The 17648-nt window shown below is 32.0% G+C and overlaps 1 protein-coding gene across 1 annotated transcript in view; it reads left to right on the top strand.

The window, feature by feature from the left end:
• Nucleotides 1-15699, top strand: part of CA8 (carbonic anhydrase 8) — a 152675-nt gene extending 136976 nt beyond the window's left edge. The window contains exon 9 of the mRNA XM_074278741.1: nucleotides 14466-15699. The gene's annotated coding sequence lies outside the window, so the exon portion shown is untranslated. The remainder of the gene's footprint in view (nucleotides 1-14465) is intronic.
• Nucleotides 15700-17648: the final 1949 nt, after the last annotated feature.

Genomic DNA, 17648 nt, shown 5'->3' with positions numbered 1-17648 from the left:
AATGGAGATAGCTTCAAAAAGTTTAATGTATGCTTTTTCATATTTTTCTAACTAAAATGATAACATTGTAGAAAATAGGAGCATCCTAGACTTTTAAGTGAAATAGAAAGCAAAATCAATGCATCTAATATAAAGAGTAACTTGAGGAAAAATTCTTGTATCTCATATGTATAATGAAAATCTGATGATAAATAGGAAATTGCATACACACACAAAGAAATCTCAACTAAAGTTTCTTCTTCAAGAAGTCTTTCCCAATAATTTTTAAAATGTAGGTGCATTTCTTTTCTTGATTATATCTTATTTATAACTTGTTTATACATAGTTGTTTATATGCTGTCCATTTTAGTAGACTATGAGCCCCTTGGGATAATTATTTTCCCAATGCTTAGCACAGTGGGTACTTTATAAATGCTAGACTGAGAATAAAGTTATTGAAGTGCTACAGGTAAAATTATGTACCATAGAGCAATACTATGGAGCAAAGTAATGAATCACAGATGGATCTCTTGATAGTCTCCATTCCACAATGTGTCAGAAGATTTGGGGGGATGATTTAAATAATAACAATAAAACCATATATAATACTTTAATGTTTTTCAAAATGCTTTAAAATATTAGTTAAAAAACAAATATTAGTTCATTTTATCCTCACATTATCCCTGGGAGATAGGTACTATTATCTTTATTTTACAGATAAGGAAACTGAGGCATACAGATGTTAACTTGCTCAGAATCATATATTAGCAGGTGTCTGAAGCTGATTTTGAACCGAGGGCTTCTGACTCTAGATTCAGCATTCTGTTCAACTTACCATCTAGCTATTTCAAATAAAGATTTGTTGATTGACAAAAATATATATATCAAATCCAAATCTATAAAATACTTAATTTATTGATATATACTCTCTTTGTTGAAACTTTTATATAATCAGAGGCTCATAGATTCAGAGTTGGAGAGGACCTTAGATACAATCTAGTTCAAAATCCTAATTTTACAGACAAAGAAATTGAGCCTCAGAGATATCTTTCCCCCATTCCAATTGAATAGAATTTAAATTATCTACTACAGGAAATACAGTATATTAGAAACTGGGATATAAAAATGAAAAAAAAAAGGGTCTCTCCTCAAAGTGCTTATAGAACTCACTAAGTGGTTTTCTTTGTAATCTAATTTTAAAATAAAAACTAGGAAAATTGGCAAAGATAATTAGATTTCTACAAGACAGGAAAGTTTCTATGATTCAATAAATTTGACTATCCTTATTATTTAGTTTTTATTAATTGCTGTACATAAGAAACAAATCCTCCTGGTTATTATTACTTCAAATTTATCTATGCTATTACACAACTACAATCATATGGGCTTTTAGGTCAATATACAACTGCAGGGTAGTTTATGGCCCTCATTTCTGTTTGAATTTGAGATTATTGTTCTCAAATGACCCCAATTTTTTGTTAACATTTTTGATGAAAATCATTGCTAACTCTCAGGATGAAACCATTCCAATTTTTAAACATTCTGTGCAATATTATAACAATATAATTTTCATAAAATATTAAGTTGAAAGTGTAGGTTTGCATAGAATTTAGAGAATGAGAAGTGTAGGCTAACATGCAGTAAATAAATAGAGTTTTATTAATTTATTATAATCTTAATTTTACAATTTTCCTGACTTTATCCCATCTCCATCTTAATCATTTTAAATCCATTTTAGATTCTTTACAAAGGCATGCTGAAAGGAAAAAAAATAATTTCTGTCAGGTGTAAATGTCCATTTAGACTTTTTGGGTGGTATCCTCACCATAATATTATAACTGGTTTAAGTCTATAATATAGAATTAATGTTGTAAACATGAATAATAATGTTATTAATAATTTAAAGCAGTCCTTTTTGTCATATTTCTGTATTTTAAATATTTTCATAGGAAACAATATTGAAAACTCACATTTACTTATAATTAGGCTTAATGCAAACCTTTCCTCATTACAATAGTTGCCTAAATCCCATTTCAACTTAATTTCATTGACTTTGATTTCTAGACCAAAAGCATTAAGCTTGAACTAGTGAAAAATGTATAATATGTGCATTCAATTAAGAAGTAATTAGATACTCAATCACCCTTACAACACACAAGGGATTAGGCAAGGAAGAAGAAAAATGTGATTCACTGTAGTGTATAAAACAGTTTTGTTAATTAGTTTAGTGCTAATTGAGATTGAGAAAGTGTCAAAGCTTCATAACAGAGGTTTACCTCAAATGAACCTTAAAAACACAATTTTAAGTTTTATGATACTTTTGTGCAGGGTAATATGGACCTTGCTGACTAATTTCTATAACAATCGTTTATGTAATTTTGGCCTCTGATTGAAATATTACCTTCTTCCTTACTTCTTCCTTTCTTTTTTTTTTTCTTTTCTCTTTTTCTCCCTTTCCCATTTCTATACATATAGCATATATAAACCTTAACCCTTGGGTGCCTATATCTTGGGTTTCTGTAATAGTACCATTGTTGCTATCTCTGCTCCTCATATTCTGGGACCTGCAGTACCACTGCAGCAACCATACTTCCTTATCCAACCTAAAGTTTGGATTGTTCTTATGGTTACCCTTAAGGTTCTTAATCCTATCTCTTATTCCCTCATTCTGCCAATCCCACCTTTAATGGTAAATCATGTAAAATATTTCCTTCTCTGATATTGCCATATTTTGTTCCCTTCTTATTCACCTCTGACATTCACCTGATTTTTTGGGGGACTCCATAATTTTTAGCGACAACCCCTGTTTTCTTTCTCTTTTCCTCTAAACATTGAACATCTTCTATGCTCAAAACACTCTACTATAATGGCCTTCAAGTTAAGGAATATAGAATTCCTTTGAAGTAATAAGACTTAATCTACTTTAGAATATTATTAATGCATAAAAGGAGGATCAAGCACTATATTAACATAATAGGTACAAAGTGGCAAAGGAGTTGAATATTTAAATAAAAATATAAGTTTCTTATCAGCATCACAAAGGTTATAAAAAGGTTCTTCCTTTGCATTAAAACTATCACTTTGAAATATGAACCCTTCTTGTTTGATAAAGCAACAGTGGTGAAAATGAGAAAATATTTACAAAATTTTCCATACTATGAGAACAATACCATTTTAAATCAGTAGCGTAAAAAGCTCTACTATAATCCCTTCTATCCCCAAATCAAATAACATGACAATAATAAGTGACAATTATATAATGTTTTAATATTTACAAAAATAATTTATGAACTGTTTTCTCATTTAATCCTTACAAAATTGTTAGATAAGTGCTATAGGTATTGTTCTTATTTAACATTAATGTATTAGTCAATAAACATTTACTTATTTTTATTTTATGTATTTTATTTTGAACTTAAGAAATAAAACAAGGATTTCCATAACATATTAGAATAGAAAGAAAAAATAAAATGACTGTATATGAAATTGCAAACTTATTGTGTACAACTTGTTATTCCTTTTAATATATGACCTCACCTTTTCCTTGAAACCAAAGCCTACCTTTTAAAAATGAATATATTCTTTCAGTTATATCATGTAACTGCAAGTCATAGAATACTGCAGTCTCAGAAGAATGGAAATTGAGGGCAATGGAGAAGTACAAGGTGACTGTGAGCAGGCTGCAGCATATCTTAAGGAAGGAATGAAGAAGGTGAAGTGGGATAAAAGATGCCATTTCAAATTCTATGGAATGATAAACTATATACCATGATAGTTGGTCATATAATAGGAGTGAGGGCTCACTTAGGGACAACCTACATAGCTATATGAGTATCTTCCCAATGTCAAAGGACTTAATGAAGGAACCTAGTATGGTGGGTGGATACCAATTTAAATTTCTAGAACATCGATTAAAAAGTTGCACATAATTGTCAGATATGAATCAGGTATGATTTACATTATTGGAGAAAATACCCACTTGTTAGAGTAAATACCTATTATGTGCAACTATTTACTTATGAAAAGAGATAGCAGGGCTCACAGAAGTTCTATTTGATATTTTTAATTATAGACTTCTAATTTTATAGAATGCTCACCCTTTTATCCTTTCTAAAGTAGATTCAAATACTGAGATATATTTTATTAAAAACTAATCCAATCACTTTTACATTTCTATAATGGTACAGAAGCTAAGACTTGAAATTAATTTTTTACTATTCTTATGATTCCTATTGCTAATCATCAACAGTTTTCTCTGTGTCTGTTTCTCTGTTTTTTGGTCTCTGTATATCTCTCTGTCAAAATTCAAGTTGGTATCTATCTATTCTGCAATTATAACCTGAAAGATTCATCCATAGGCACTGAGAGAATGATTTACTTAGTCACAAAGTCAGTAGGTATCTGATGCAGAAAATGAATCCAGATTTTTTTTACTTCCAGATCATAATCTCAAATTCAATTTGTCTAAAATCTAACTCATCTTTCCATGACCAAATTAGCTCTCTTTATTTCCATTTTACTATCAAGATTTTTTATCATTCATTCTAATAACTTGTGTTTATAATCTTGGTGTTATGTGGCCTTGAGAAATGGACCTTAGGTTTTGACTCTTTTCATTTATCATTTTTTTTAGTTCTAGGTAGAAAGAATGGAGTCTTTGACTTTGAAACAAGGGGATATGGGAATCAAACAATTTAGGCCAGGTGATCCATCCAGCCTAGCAAGAAAGCCTTGGCACATTGATCTGGTGAAGCTTTGGATTTGAATTTGATGGGATCAATGCCATGTAAAAACTGAGTTAAGTTGTAAATAATCTGCTAATTATGTCCCTTATGTATTGGGGAAAATGTTTGCAGAGTTGTTCTAATATCTTTGAAATAAATCTCCTTGTAAAAACTAATGGGTTAGTAAGTGTTAAAATGAATTGGGGGTGCTTGTCACTGCTCCTAAAATGGGGGAAAAGAATTGATAGAGGATAAAGCTAATGGCAGGAAAGAGAATTTTTAACCCACCTCAAGATACCAGAGAATTCTGAGGATGGGAGTGAAATGTAGCAGATCTCACCTTCAGAATATAAGGTTAGAATAACTCATGCAACTTCATCAGCACTATCACCCTCCTTTTCCCTGTCCTCCTCCTTATAGTTAGCATTAGCATTTGTAAATAGCCATTTACGTTTTCCAAAATGTTTTACATATTTATCTCACATGATTTTCACAAGCCCCTGTAAGTTAGGAATTATTATTTCCATTTTGCAGAAAAAGAATTTAAGGCTCAGACAGCTTTATGATTTGCTTAAGTTCATATAACTAGAAAGCATCAGAAGCAAGATTGGGACCTTAATCTTCTTAATTGTAAGGTCATTCAGTGTGCCAGATATCTCAGAATTTTTAGAAATAGGCAAAAGTACTGATATTTTTTAATTTAATGAAAAGGATGAACATTTACCTAAAAATAACAATACAATCCATATTGTAGGGAGAAGTAAATGGGTGAAGAGAGAGCTTTCCTACATGATTTTGCTTTTGAATCTTGTCTTTCAGTTTTTTCATGTTAATACTGGCCTTTTAAAAATACAACTTTTCTGCCTTAATCTACAAACTCTGAAACTGGTCCAAATATTTCTTGAAGTTGGGTAAGTTTTGTGACATGTAGAGACAATAGAGAAATCAGACCAGTGTGTGCACATATGCTTTTGTTTTACTTGGCTACCTTGGACAGTAGCATTTGAGGAAATCCTCCTTTATTCACACCCTATCCCAAGGGACTCCTCACAAAAGATAATTCAAAGTTTAAAACTGTTGAAATAAGTGAATCTTTCTTAGATGGTTTAGCAGTTGTTTCAGAATCCTGTGGAGCTTCAAGATGACAACTATGCATCCTTGATCAATGTATATATAGCACTATAATGCCATTTCTGGCTATTTTAATTTTTTGATTAGATATTTTTATAATTCAGGGAAACCACACATTGATGGATTTATTCTACATGCAGGAATTATTTTATCTAGGAAAATCTGACATAAGGTGCTATAAGTTTACTTAATTTATTCAGCAAGTATTTATTGAATGGCTGCCACATATAAAGCCTAGTGCTGGGTGATAATAACAGTAAGAGCTAGCATTTACATAGCATTTGATGGTTTTCGAGATGCCTTACAAATATTATGTTGTCTTCACAATAAGTCTGTGACCTACATTTTTGAGATAAGGAAATTGAGGAAGATGGAGGTTAAATCATTTGCCTAAGGTCACACAAAGTAGAAACTATCTGAGTCTAGATAGCACTAAATGCACCATATAGTTACTTGATTATGGGGGATTTAAGTAAAATAAATTTAGCATGTCATTCCATTATTGAAAAATCAATTGAACAAAACACATTGTATCTGTCATTGTGCTAGGTTCTAGATATTTGAGTTAACATGGTTATTATTTAATTCTGGGAAAATACTTTCCAAGTTCTGCTAAAGAGTTTGATTGGAATGATGATCTAGTCATCTAGTTATGTAGCATCTGCAACAAATACAGAAAACCATAGCAAACATGATCACCAGAGTGCCTAGGATTTGAAGATAAACATCTCTTTTTCAGTATTGGAGAGTTTCTTCCTTGGTGAAAGTGATATTGATATGTCCAAATGACCAATGCCCTAATGTGAATTCTATAATAGTATTAATTTGGATTAATTTTGTTATTCAACACATTAACTGCCTTTAACCATACCATATGTCCTATACATGGGATTATTTGAAAATTTTAAATAGTAAGTTTTTTTCTTGTTCAGAAGCCATTTTTCAGTTGTTTCTTCTCTTTGTAATCCCATTTGGGGTTTTCTTGGCAGAGACAATGGAGTAGTTTGCCATTTCCTTTTCCCATTCATTTAAGTGAGGAAGTTAGGCAAGGGCTAAGTAATCTCCCCAGGGTTACACAACTAGTAAGTATCTGAGGCCAGGTTTGAACTTATGAAAATAAGTCTTTATGATTTCAAATCCAAGTAGCGACCTTCAGAAGATCACAGTTGCTTGAATACTTGCCCTTTGTTTTTGTTGTTATTTGAGCTTTTTATTTTTATTATTTATCATAGTTTTGTTTGTTTTATCTTAAATTTAAGTCTTCATTCCATCTATCAATTTAGAAAACTCTGACTTTTTAAATGGTAAAATTAAAAAAATTTTAATGGTAAATATTAAATATCAAATACAATATGCCTTTGGGACATAGATGATTTACATATACTATATATAAAATATGATAGAAAATAATCCTTTTTTTAGTTTTAAAGTACCATATTATTAGTAATGAATTCTTGATAGCATTTACACCATTAAACATTTGTATTTTATATAGTTTATATGATAAACATTTCTTACAGATGTACATGAAAGTATGTATGTTGGGTTAGATTGAGGGTTCTCAATCTTTGCTAACTATCTTAGCTTTTTCATCCTGTTATTTGAATTTCATTAATATTTAAAAACTGTAAAAATAGAAATATTATTCAATTGTTCCTAAATGAGAGAGGAATCTCCAAAAGAAACCTTTATTCTTTCAAAGGTGCTTTATCTAGAGTCAAGATAAATGTTTGAAGTTATGATCTTTCATTTTAAGAACTAGTTTAATTTTTAAAGTTATATTTGATGGAAAAATTAACCTTCACTTATTGGGAAGAACACTGCACTTGTTGTTTGGAAACTTCATCTTAAATCCTTGCTCCAACTTTTACTAACTGCAACTGTGGATAAATCACTAAAACAACTTAAGCCTTAGGTTTCTTATCTTTAAAATGCCAATAATTGTTGCACAATCTATCTAACTCATTCTTGCTGTGATGAATATTTTTGGTAAACTTTAAACCTCTATGTAAGTTAGTAATATGATAGCATCAGTAACTATTCCATTATTACTTATAAATGTTTTGAACATTTATCTAGTATATAGCACATGTATAGTATCATGCTAGGTACTATCAAAGATACAAAGTTCAGGCAAAAAAATTAAGATAGGATCCTTTTTCACAAGGAGTTTAGGAAATATGACATATACAAATAGCCATTAGTACAAAACATACATGAGAAATGTATGAGAGTTATAAACAAAGTGTGTTTTGGTATCTGGGGGAATCATATAATAGCTATTTCTATTTTACTTACCATTATGTATATAATGTTATATCATTACAAATGATGTAACACATAGCATTATTAATCTGGCATGAGATATTCCACTTACACGAATTATTTAGGTAAGTGAGATTTTGTTGCTTTAAGCAGTCAAGATGATTTAAAATTTTTTTTACAATCACTATTGATGGTAATCATTATTAAATATATTCCAATCACTTATCTTTTTAAACCAAAATTAGTAGGTATAAGTTCTTATTTTCTTGATGGCTCAGTTTGTCATTAGAAACATTCAATTATTATAATTTTCAGTATTACAATGAGGCTTTAAGGGTCTTTTAAGGTGTGGAGGGCCAATTATGCCTATAGTAAATGATTTCCTCTTTTTCTTTTGAGATATTTTCAGTTTCTTTCATATCAGGCTGATAGCTGTCACCTCTTTTTTTGCTTTCAGTGGATTCATTCATATCTAACAATAACTCTTTTTGGTCTTCTAGCTCACTGTATTAATTGTGCTGTGAACTGGGATACTAGATAAATAATTTGGTTGCATTTTTCCCCTTAAAACAGATTATACTGGCTGCACATAAAGGCTCCAGGAGCTTTCCTATCACTCAAGTGGAAGCACTTTAGTGCCAAATAAAGCATAGTAGGTACTTAATTAATGCTGATTAATTGATCCATTTTGTTTACTTAGCAGAGCCACATATAGTTAAAATTATGCCTATGAGCAAATTCAGTGTGGGTGGGATAGAATATCAGGTACAAGGATGGTACTGATGACAGTTTTTTTGGGGGGTGTACTGTAGATCCCAAGACAGCATCTTGGTTACTGAACACTGGGGTAGTATTTTAGTGGTAGTTGTGCGATATAGCGTACGAGAAATATGAGGCAAGGTACGAGGATGAAAGAACAGACATGGCATTTGCTAGAGAGAGAAAGTATATCATCTGCCAAATATAGACTATCTTGAGCTTTTGGTCAGTTATAATATCCGCTATGGTGATGAATCTCAGATCTATATATTTACTTTTTCTGTCTTCTCTGGGGCTGTCTTCTTTGTCATTTCCCTCAAAATTACCCCTTTTTAATTTCTGTTTACATATTTCTGATAAAGATGTCACCCATTTTTTCCCAGTTAATCAGGCTTGCAAACTCAATGTTGTGTTCAGCTTCACTCTTTGCTTCACTTTGCATCATTAATTATATGCAATCATTTGCCAAACGTTGTTAATTCTGCTTCTTTTAAAATGACAACTTTATAAGGGCTCCATTTGCAAACAAATATTTTCGCAATAGAAATTGCTATTCCATGCTTAAAACTTAGACATTGATCTTTGCATACTCTATAGTCCAAGCAAACTCTTTCTCACATGCCATTCCATCTCCTTCCTCCATGATTTGGCAATGAATTTTCCCTGTCTCTCTCACCTGGAATGCACTCATTTACAAATCTTAGGTTCCTTAAACATTCATATATGACTTCTATTTCTAATTTCCCCCCAAGTTGTTAGTATCTCCTTCTTGAAAGTACTTAGCATTTATTTTGTATATATGATCAATATATATATATATATATGTTTATAAATGCAGTTTCTCATAGTCTAATATAAACTCTTTGAAGGGAGAGACTATTTATTTTTATTTTTTTGTTCTATTCCAAACATGAATCACAGTGCCCTGAATATAATAGACTTTTAATAAATGTTTGTTGATTAGTTGATGAGTTGAATTTGTCTTTGTTACCCTGGAGCTTTTTGGTTTTATTTCCAGTTTCTTGCTTATTATCAATAGATAGATGACCTATGAATAAATGAAATGCTATTAAAAGCACTTAATATTACATCTGACCAGTTAGAACAGACTACAGTTAATATAGTTATACTAATCTATACACACAAAAAAGTCTGAGGTTAGAGATTGTCTAGCCTAATCAAATATTTATTTTCAGGTGAGAAAAATGAAGTCCAGAGAGTTTATATGCTTTATCAAAGATCCTATATATATGTTGAAAAAAGTTTGAACCAAGTTCCTTTGATATTAAGTTTAATGTTCTTTATACTTTACTATAATAAATAATTTGATTTCCATTGTTGAGATTATATTGAATTGTTTGAAAAATGGCTTATGTGGCCCCTTTGAGGAAGAATGGAATGCATTAATTTAACATAAAAAAATTTTATTGTCTGACCTGAAAAGATGGACTTGGAAATGCTTAATCATTGATTTTAAGAAAAAATTAATTTGTAGATATGGAATAGTAAAGCTTTATAATGTATTTTACTTTTAGTGATGAAATTATAAATTTTAATCAATTATACTGTTGTTATATATCACGCCAACTGTAATATATTCATGTTTTCCAGACAAACTTTCTCTCAAACAACAGCGGTTGGTTAATTCGAGGCATGAATTCAATTCCTATCTTGGTTAGTCTACTTTATTCTAGTTTGGGGCAACAAATACACTCAAATAAGAATAGATGCCCAATCATTACCCAGTAAGGAATATTGTCAGGTGTCCTTAGATCAGCCTAATTCAGAATAACTCCTGTACTCACCAATTTAGATGCTGAATGATGAAGTTTTTGATTGTAGTAGTTCTTGAAAACCATCTGTAAGTCAGAGGGGGATTATGATTCGCAACAATGGAGGGATGAAATTATAGATCCTTGATGGGTTGTTATTCATTCTTGAAGAGGACCAAAATGATATTATTATGTTAGAATCAAGTTAAGATATGTCCCACTATGACTGATCAGACCAATATGGACTTGGAATGCTCTGCCACAGTTTGGGTACAAATAATCCATATGGACATTTGAGTTGGATTCTCTAACTTTGTGCATCTCACATTTCTTTTGAGCTATTTCAGTTCTGCTTTGCTCATAGAGTATAGTACCTTCTCTGATAAGGCATGCCATGCTAGGCAGTCCTATGCAAGTGTCTCCCATGTCATGCAATCAATTCTAAAGTTCTTAAGAAAGACCTTGAGAATGTCCTTGTATTGCTTTTTTCTGACCACCATTTGAGCATTTGTTCTGTGTGAGTTCTCCATAAGATAGTCTTCGTGGCAAGTATGTATTTGATAATCTAGCAGTGTGGCCAGTTCAATGGAATTATGGTCTCTGAAGTAGAGTTTGAAATTAGTTTGAAAAAGGACCTCAATAGATTAGAGTGCTTCTCTCCAGGGTGGGAATGATTTATTGCTAACTTAGAGGGAAAATTAAATCAGCACACAGTTGGCAATGGAGGAGTAGAAAATGATTGGGTAGCCTTTAGAGATTTGGTATACATCATTACATTTATTCATATGGTTCAGAATACTCACAAACATTGACTGGTTTGATGAAAATGAAAGGGAAATTCAGAAACTGCTAAAAGAAAAAGAACCCCACAAGGTATACCAGCAGGATAATTCCAGGATAGTTCATCAGTCTCTAAGAAGGTAGTCTCTAATTTCACCAACAATCAAGTACAAGCAAAGTTTAGAGAGATTCAGGATTCTTGGATCAGTAGGAAGGCAGTTGAAATTTAGTTTCATGCTGATAGCAAAAGTCCAAAGCACTTATATGAAGCCATAAAGACTATGGCTCCAAAGACCTGTATCTTAACTTCTCAGTACTGATGGATCCAGATTGATTAGTGATTGATTAGTGCTGATTTTATTCCAGCTGAGATTTACAAAGTGAGAGAGCCATTGCTCATAAAAAATGATTCAATATTTCTGAGTTATGTGGCAAGAGGAGATTATCCTTCAAGAGTTTAAGGATGGCTCCATTGTTCATTTCTAAAGATAAAGAGACTAGATCGTCCTGTGACAATCACAGGGGGTCTCTCTCTTAGTCATTGCTGGTTAGATTCTTGCCATTCTTCCTTAATATAGCCTGATCCCTCAATTGGAAGATGGTCTTCTATCTCAGAACCAGTGTGGCTACAGAAGGGATCAAGGAACAGTTGATATGGTGTTCGCTGTCTGATAGTTCTAGGAGAAAAGCCAGTAGCAGATGCCAGTACACAATATTTGCAGGTCTGACTAAGGCCTTTGGTACTTTCAGTTGTGAGGACTTATGGAAATTATGTCAAAATTTGCTTGCCCAGAAACAGATCTTTGAAATGTTTAATAAAATAGCAAATATGACATCTCAGATAAGTTTAAACACACAGAGACAGGCACAAATTCCCTCTCCCCCACCTTATACACACCCATTTATGATAAGGGAAATGTACAAAACCAAAAGAACTGATGTTTTTCATGAGTTGTGAACTTGGTAGTGGACAGTAGTTGGATGTAGCAGCCAAAAACATTATATCCTTGTAAGGTGGCAGGAAAAATGTGGAAGATTTGACATTCTGCTCTAATCAGACCATCTGGAATATTATTTTTTATTTTGGGGCATCATCTTTAACAAAGTTTTCTTATAGAAAAATTGGTTGAGAGTGACCAGGATAGTAAGGGACCTTGAATCTTTTCCAAATGATGATCATTTGAATGAACTCCACTTTGTATCTCCACAGAACAAGATCTCCCCCACAGCCCTCCCAAAGTCTCCCAGGATATATTCATCACTTTTTTTGAGGCAATCAGGATTAAATGATTTGCCTAGGATCACATAGCTAGGAAGTCTTAAGTGTTTGAGGCTGGATTTGAATTCAGGTTTTCCTGAATTTAGGGCCAGTGTTGTGTATTCATCACTTCTGATCTCATCATTATACTGTGAACTGAAGCCTTGATTAATGAACCACTGTGTTCAGCCTCCTCTTCTTTCTTATTGGAAGGTCAGAGGAAAAGAGTACCAAACTCCTCCTAATTCTTTCCCTTGTAGAGAACAGAAACTGATTTTTTTGCTTTTTCCACTTGGCATTTGCTCTTCTGCCTAATTCTGACTCCATGGAACAAGACACTCCTGTGCTGGGAGCTCCTTATATTCTCTCCTCCCTTTCCTGTCTCTCTTTTAAATTGTAAGCTCCTTGAGGACAGAGACAGATTTTTTTTTCTTTCATTATATTCCTAAAGCTTACCATAGTCTTGCACATAATAGGTCCATAATAAATGTTTATTGGATTGGAACTAGAAATGTTTCACTTAGAAATGAGTATGTATTGGGAAAAATCTGTATCTTTGATAACTTGAATTTTTTTTCTTGGACCAAGAATTGGGAAAAATAGAAGTCAGAGAGATAGATTTTTAACTCCATGTAAAAAAATACAAGATAATGATGAGAGTTGTTAAGAAGTGGCTTCGGAAGCAGTGAATTACCTATAATTAGAAGACTTCAAATAGAGACTGAAGGAGTATTTATTAATGATGTTGTATGGAGATTTTTATTCAGTTGTGGTTGGGAATAGATGTTGATTTGGAATATGATTTAATATTCATTAAAATGAAGATGTAAAAAAAGTAATAATGTTAGATATTCAATTTTAGTGTAAATGAATATGTAAATGCTGAGCCGTATAAAGAGGGCTGGAACATATGAAAGGGGAAGAAAAGGCTCTTTCTTATTATATGGCCAGTATATATGGAAGCCAGCAGCAGTAGAACTGACAATTGGCAAGCAAACTCAAAGTAGGTTCTGGGTTGAATTAGTAATCATGTGATTACTCTGAAACTATCCTAAGAGATGATGATGTTAGCCAGGAGCCAGCCTGATGGTAGCAGAGGTGGAAGCAAAGGTGAGAGCAGATTTCTTAGGGAAGCTGGTGAGTGGTGAAGTACAAACATTATTCTTAATTAAGGTCTTTATTCTTACCCATGCTGTAAGGACTTCATTTGCCAATAATATGTTTTGGGAGATCTATGACTGAATCTCTAGGCAGAGTGGGGAAAGGAAAAGTGATTATTAGAAAGATGGATTATAATTTATAGGTTTGAATGAAAGTTTTTTTTTTTTTGTTCTTTGAATGCCATATAATAAACTATTATAGGCTTAAGTGCATATTATTAGCCTAATGTTTTCAGGGGAACTAAAGAGTCCCCCAGTGGAGAACTGGAAATAGGTTAAGTTCAAATGTTTTCAGTGTCTGTACCTTTTGGTAGGGACTGAGCCCTTACTGAGTTTTTATTGAAGTCTTTTGTATTATATCAGATCCTTATAAGTCTAGAGTTGCAGTTCTGAGCCATGGTTGAAAACCATAAAAATTCCAATGAATCATCTTATATGTAAATACATTTCTATTGGATTAGGTGTGTGTAATTATAGATATAATGTCTGACTGTCAAGGACTTTTTGAAATTTCTATCTTTTTCTGTCATGAAGCTTCTGCTTTTTATTTTTACTGTCTTCTTATTTGGACATAAACAGACTTTCAAACCTGCTGTGGAGGAATTTCTATAATATAATTGTCCTATTCTTTTTGCAGGGAGGAGGAGACAATGGTCCCTCAGTGCACTCGGATAAGAAATGGAAAACGTGGAGCCGCTGCTTCAGTTTATTAACAAAGCCTGCATTGTCTGCCTTCATCTAATTCCACTTTGATAGACAGCTGTGACAGTTACTCTGTCCGTACAATCCAGTGAAATTCTAGAAATGGCTATATGTTGAAAAGAACCATTTTATATTCTCAAGTTACTACTGTTAATATTCTTTAAGTATTCCTATTTTTCCTTCTCAGCGTTTTATAGTTGTGTGCAACTTGAATGATACTAGTTTTTCTGGTTTGTTGGAAATGTGAACATGTAGCATTTATCAGTTTTGTAGAAACTGTTGGAAAAAGTTGACCCCAAACATTAATAATTCATTTCCTGATTGTAACTGAAAATTCCACTCACTCAGTAAATGGTATAATTCATGATATTAAAATTAATATTTCAATCAAGAAAAGCATATAACTTCAAAATGAGGTATAAAAGTGTGGTATAGAAAAAGATGATGTGTAATTTTCTCTCACTATTTCTATACCTCTCTACTAAAAGTACCTGGAGGGCATACACATGGGAATGTTAGCTTTGTACATATGGCCTATGGAAAAATTTTTTGTAATTATCAACCTGATAGAATATACATGTGTATATATTTCTTATATTTTAAGAAGACGGAAACTACTTGAGATTGAGATGCTATATAATTTTCTGGGAATGAACAGATAAATAGATAAGAAAAGACAGAGCAGATAGAATGTGAAAGAGAATTTTTTAAAAATGTACTTAGATTCTAGGTGTACTTTATAGATAATACTGGACATACTATTTATAAATGTATGTTCATTTCCATAAATTAAAGTGGAAAGTTATTAAGGCAGTTGTTTAATTATTATTGTTGTTTCTAGGATTTTATACTTCTATCAATGAGTTTCAATTTTAAAATAAGTATACTCATATTTCCAGTTTGCATGGAACATATCAAAGCCCCCACATGGCAGAACATAGCAGTTTGAAATAGTTGACAAATTTAACAATTTACAATTTTACTAAACAGCAGTTAAAATTAGTAAAATTAAAACAGAGTTATAGTAGCATCATCCTGCTTTGGTGTGCATTTATGACACAAAATGACATTGATAATTTTTGTATCCTTATGCATAGAATGTATGGATTAGTAAATAAATTCCAAAGCAATATATCTTTGTTCAAAATATCAAAACTAAAAAACAGAAATTCTAATAGAGATGTAAGAATGCATTTTGATGGGTAGCATGATTTATCAAAGAGAGCATTGGCTTAACAGTTAAGAGTACTAGCTCAATTCATATTTTTGACATGTAACTCATTTTGTGATCTTGTACAAATCCCAAATCCTTCACTATCTCACCCATTTTTATCTTTCTAGTCTTTTTACATATTACTTCCCTCTATGTATTTTGCTATATTATGACACTACCCTCTTCCTACTAGCTGATCTGGCCTCATTCCAATTTTACCTTTTACAGAGAGCTTTTCTTGGTCCTCCTAAATTTTAATGCTTACTTTCTGTGATTATTTTAATTTATCCAACATAAACATTGTTTGTATTATAGTTATTTGTATATTATTTTCAGTCTCATCCCTTAGACTGTGAGTTTCTCCAGAATGTGAATAGGTTTTTGCATTTTGTTTTGTTTTATTTTTGTCTCTCATGAAATCCCCAGCATGTAGCACAATGCCCAATACTTAGTATTTCATAAATGTCTGTTAACTGACAAGAAAGCTCAAACTTAAATCTTTAAAATTTAAGTTATAGAAAAGGTGTTGATCTGCACTTGTAGAAGGAACACCTGATCTCGAGCTCTCTATACTAATAAAATCACTAAAATTTAGTTTTTTAAAAAATGATATTTTTTAGAATGTGATACAAGGATATTATGATACAAACAAGAAAATTATTAAGATGATGGTGAATATTCTAGAAACAATGACATATCTATCTATAATTCTTAGAGCGGAGGATTGAGTTGAGGTTAGGTGAGTGGTATGGTGTGAGATGTCTATGCACACATGCATGTGTATGTGTGTGTTGGAAACTAAAGGGTCAGAGCTATATCCAAACATGAAAGTGGCCATGGGAAGAAGATCCGAAGGGATCTTTAGCTTTTCAGTAAACCACTGAAGATTATGCAGCTTTCATTTCCTGGAAGAGATAATGGCAAAGAGAAATGGCTATGTTCACTCTTGAGCTAATTTAACAACCCAACAAACTGCTGTTAATTATCTATACTGTGCAAAAGATTGTGCTAGTCTCTGGGAATACAAAAATAAAATCAAAGTTGCTTTCAAAAGAGTTGAATGTAAATTCAACTAAGATGAGTTTGCTGTGATAGGTAGAGGAGGTTATGGATTATACGTTTTGGAAGCCCTTCTATTCATTCCTTTTGCCTCCACTCCAAACACAAACATCTTCATAAGATAATTAACATAATTCACTTTCATGCTAGCCAAATAAATCTAGTATGAGTTCAGTTATGCTCTCTTCCTTCTGCCATTTTCTTCCTACCTTCTTGCCAATGCCTTCTTGAAACTCTTAAAAAAGCAGGTATGTCACTTTCAAAGTAATTTTTTGGTATGAAGTTTTATTTGAGACTTGTCAGACAAAAAAATGAAGATCAAATCCTTCCTTAATGTAATGTTAGGGTAAAGTAACCAGGATGGCATTAGATGACTAAATTGTAGAAGCGGCCAACTCAGTGAAAAAAATTGTGGGGGAACTCACATTCTAAAAGAGAAACTAACATTGAAGAGTTTACAATTTTACCTAAGATGTGGCATGTTTATATTCAAATGAAAATGACAAATGCTTTGCATGCACTGAGGTATTTTTGTTAGATAGTTGTTATATAGACCTTTTTGTTTTGCATGATTTAAGATTTTTATCCTAAAAATGTGTTTAACATTCATTATAATGGAAGTTCCTCAAATTTATTTGGTTATTGAGGTATTACTGTATTTGCAAGTGAAACACATCAAATCTTGGGTTTCTTCTATTATTAGTAAGATTATTTTTATTAAAATTAAATATCAGATATAATTTTTTCTGCTTATTAGTTCTAGGCTTGGACCTCCAATTAAAAATATTTCTCAAAATGAAAATCTATAGGAGACAACTTTCATTTCATCAGTATTTTTCTTAATAA

The sequence above is a fragment of the Sminthopsis crassicaudata genome, chromosome 1 (assembly GCF_048593235.1).
Source record: "Sminthopsis crassicaudata isolate SCR6 chromosome 1, ASM4859323v1, whole genome shotgun sequence".
NCBI classification, from domain to species: Eukaryota; Metazoa; Chordata; class Mammalia; order Dasyuromorphia; family Dasyuridae; genus Sminthopsis; species Sminthopsis crassicaudata.
This window is presented reverse-complemented; position numbering and strand designations above follow the sequence as displayed.